Source organism: Aegilops tauschii, chromosome 1 (genome assembly GCF_002575655.3).
Source record: "Aegilops tauschii subsp. strangulata cultivar AL8/78 chromosome 1, Aet v6.0, whole genome shotgun sequence".
Taxonomy (NCBI): domain Eukaryota; kingdom Viridiplantae; phylum Streptophyta; class Magnoliopsida; order Poales; family Poaceae; genus Aegilops; species Aegilops tauschii.
Genome location: NC_053035.3, coordinates 466412087 through 466416172, shown reverse-complemented (window position 1 = coordinate 466416172; position 4086 = coordinate 466412087). Strand labels below are relative to the sequence as shown.

The window sequence follows — 4086 nt, the reverse complement described above, 5'->3', positions numbered from 1 at the left end:
TGAAGCAAGTGTATTTTATATTGCTTCAAAAATCCTAATAAATTACCAGATCATTCTTATACCTATAAAACCTCTCTCCACCCAATTTGGCATCATTTCAATGAGCCATTTGACCACCAAAATTATTTGAAGTTTCTAGACAGAAATGATGTTTGTAAAGCAAGTGCCATTTTGGCTTGTCCATTTGGCATGAGCTTTTCACAGCATCTCCATATGTACAAATAATCAAGCTTTTCCCAATCTTAGCACAAGTTGATACTCTATGTGAGAGCACCATCATGATCTGCATTTCTGACCAGATTATGTGGTTGTTAAGAAACTACATTAAATCTTTATCCAAATCTCCTCCAACTTACCAGGATGTAAGTCCTTCTTTACCTCAACCTAGTAGACAACTCCATTGCTCCCAAAACCCTTCCTGTTGATCACCAGTGCTCACCCAAGTTTACTGCAGTAAACTTCAGAGGGTTATTTCTTTTTTACCAGAGTGCTTTTAACAACGTTACCACCGTAGTTACAACCTACCCAGGAAGGACTAACCCCCAGACATCATTGGGCATCGTTTGTGGCACTGTGTGCAGCAGTGCGCGCGGTGACATTCGCCCTGGCGTGCAGTAAACACGCTCTGGATCGTCCCCGGCGCTGTGCTCGTCCATTCCCTCCTGTCTCGACTCACCAGCATGTCCAATGGCCTCCTCGTGATCGACTGCGTTGCCCTGAGCCCTTGCCCCCTCCGTCCGCTTGCTCACCAACGCAGACCGCCGCGCGCCCACAGGCGCACTGTGGCCGACCGAGCTTTAATGGCGCTCGGCCTCTTCCTCTGCCCCTCCCTTGGTCGTCTCTTCCCCGTGAGCTCTCCCCTGTGCCCTCCCCGTCGTTTTCCCCCGAGTTCATGCGCGCGAGCACGCGTCCGTGGCGCCGGACACGCGTCCGCGGCGGTGCCAGCTCGGCCACCCCTCCCCGCGGCTATATAAGCCCACCCCGAGGCCTCTCGACCTCACCACTGGCCTCCTGAACCTCCACTAGCCCCGCCCATGCACTTCCCCAAGCCCGAGACGCCCTCCACGACCACCATTGCCGCCATGGCCGCCGCGAAGCTCGGCTTAAATTCGAGCTCTCCGATCCCCTTCTCCACCCACTGATCTCACCCGAGTCCTCCACGTGCCCCTGCGAACCTCTCCACCACCCCACCCTCTCGCCGGAGCCACGTTTGGCCGCCGCCCCTCGAACAGCCGCCGCCGCCTCGTCCTCTGTTGCCCCCAAGTCGCGGCCACCCTAGTCATCCCCGGTGCCAGCTCTCCCTCTGGATGCGCGCGGTGCAGCCGCCCGAGTCCGCCGGTGCCCTCTCCCGGGCCGGAGATGGCCGGAGCCGCCCGCGCCCTTCGTCGCCCATCCGCCCCTGGTCTTCTCTGCCACCGCCCCTCGCCGTCGTTTTGCCGCTCCCCAGGGCTCCTCTCTGCGGGAACGGAGGCGGCGGAGTAAGCCGCGCTCGCTGGTGCCCTCGCCTCGACCGGAGGTGGCTGGAGGCGGCGAGGCCAGCGCCGGCAGCGCCCTGCTCCCTCTCCTCTGTTCCTGTCGGGGGAGCAGCGGGGGAAGAAGGAGGCGTGGGAGGAGAGAGAAGATGCGGAGGGACCCGCGCGTCAGCCTCACAGGAGCCGGCCCCGTGTTGACCAGCCCCCGCCACGTCAGATAAGTGAAAGCGTATTTCCACTTTACGTTTTCGCTGACCGAAAGCGTATTCCTAACTTTACGCTTCTGCCTTATCCACTCGGGGACCCGACTGTGAATATTATTTTTGCAGAAAAGTCCCTGAACTTCAACCCCTCATAACTGTTTATCCGTAACTCCAAATGAGGTGAATCCAAAGCCTACTTCTTCGTTTCATCGAGACCGTTCTGATGGAACCATTTTGACCATGTTTTGACATTTTGAAAATGACCATTTTGCCCCTGCCCTTATTCAGCCCCCTCTGAGAGAGAACGATATCCGGCGATTCTTTCCGCGAGCTTCTCACACTTTCTTCCGGTGATTTCTTCCACCCCAGGCAAGCCACACCCTCCATTTGCATGATTGCAATGCCGTGACATGGTTTCACTTATTTGAACTTGTTTAAAATATTGTTTTAGCTACTTGTGATCTGTGCATGGCATTTTCTTGGAGTAGTATTTTGATGTTGTGGTTGCCATGCTATTGGTTGGATTACTAGGAGTTATGTGTGTAGTTGATGAGTATCATTTTGCCATTGGAGTATTAGTGGCTGCTATTATGATTGTTTCTTGATGATATTTGTTAGTATGTTTTGGAGTATTACTTTGGATATCATGCTACCTTTGGATTATTAGTGGTTAGTATGATTATTTTCATGATGCTAGTTGATGTTCTGTTGCTTGGAGTATTATTTTCGGGGATGCTGGTTACATGTGGATCTTAGCTGGATAGCTGTATTCTTGTTATTGGAGTAGTAGGATTATTGTTTCGGATTCATCATGATAGTAGTATTATATGCTATCCTCGGAGTATTTTGAGATGATGATATTATGCTTGGATTATTTGTTGGATATTGCTGTGACTTGGATTATAGTTTGATGGTTGACATCGGAGTATCAGTTATCATGGTTATATTTTTGGGGATAAATTCCGTCATTAAGTTGGTCAGGTGCCGCCGAATCGAACTTTTCCAATGCAACCACATTTGCTGGTATGGGACGGCCCTAATGCGGTCTATTGTCGTGCCTCTCGCCGGTGCCTCTAACGAGGGAAGGTTATGGGCGCGCGCTATCCATATCAGGTAGGTGGACATAAGCCTTGTGTGCCCGTTGTTTGAGTTTTTGGATATGTGTCCCCGTGTGGGACGGGCCACGACGGTGGTCGTTGTGTCTTTGATAGACACGGGGCCACCCATGACTTAGGCCAGTGGGGAGTGAGTCGGAGTGGCCGGGAGAGTGTCATGGCAGTAGATCGGTTTTGTCGGAACACCGTTGGTCCACCCGAATGGGAGTGCGAGGCCACGGGTTCTCTTGTGTGGGTAAAGTGCGCTACCTCTGTAGAGTGTGTGTTTAATCTATCGATAGCCGCGTCCTCGGTCATGGGCATGGGTTCGTACTAGGGTACACCGTTCGATCAACACTCACATGACAGAATGACTTTTAGGTGATGGATATGTGGATATTTGGAGCAGTACAGATTGGCCAATTATTGGTCGGGTTGTGATCGCCGTAAGGATCACGGGCCATTCATTGGTCGGGTTGTGATCGCCGTAAGGATCACGGTTACAGTTTGGTTTTGATCACGAGGTGATCGAGATGGTATATTGCTTGGCCGGTTAGCCAAGAGAGATATGGTTATGGAGATCAGAGATGGTGATTTATCAGCATTGTAGTAGTTTCATATCATGCTTAGGAGTTGTTGTTGTATCATGGTAGCTGTTAATTTAATTAACCTGCTTAATGCTATGTTGTTGTCTTGCCTTGATGTTTTTGGTTGTTGTGAGCTTGCAAGTACATTCAATGTACTGACCTGGCGTGTGATGCCAGATTGCAGGTAATGCCGTGATTGCTTGATTTGCTTGTCGTGGTTTCCATTCGTGCGAGCTAGATCGTGTCCCAGCCAGAGTCCCTGCGGAGTGGAGTTCACCACCTTCGTCGTTGTTCCGCTGCTAGAAGATTTCCGCTGCTAAGAGTTGTTCCGCTGCTAGCATAGAGCAAGTGTAGTATCGCAGGCGTAGTGTCGCCGTGCTGATGTGAACCTTTGTAACATCAGACCTTTGTATTTATTCTTGTAATAAGAGCTGATTTGTTCTATGTCAAGCAGTGCCGTATTCCAGAGACTTCTCCTCGATCTCTGGGCTGGAATACGGGGCGTTCTGGTTTCTCTGAGCCGGGGTGCCATAGGCTTGGTACCAGAGCAGGTCTGGCTGTAGGACGCCCTAGTTAGCGCGAGCGGTAGAAACCGGTAGAAATCGGTAGTATAGAGTCTGGTTTGTTTATTGCATTTGGTTGCCGCATTTGTTTGTTGCATAGCATGCATATAGCCTTAGTATTTGTGATAACGGTTTATCTGGTGAGTGTAGCTGGCATCGGTTCGGAT

General features: G+C 51.1%; 1 long non-coding RNA gene across 1 annotated transcript; it reads left to right on the top strand.

Moving 5' to 3' along the window:
* Positions 1-1678: 1678 nt before the first annotated feature.
* Positions 1679-3800, top strand: LOC141020969 (uncharacterized). The gene is made up of 2 exons (XR_012180977.1): positions 1679-1855; positions 1964-3800. It is a non-coding gene; the product is annotated as an uncharacterized lncRNA (long non-coding RNA).
* The last annotated feature ends 286 nt before the right edge of the window (positions 3801-4086 follow it).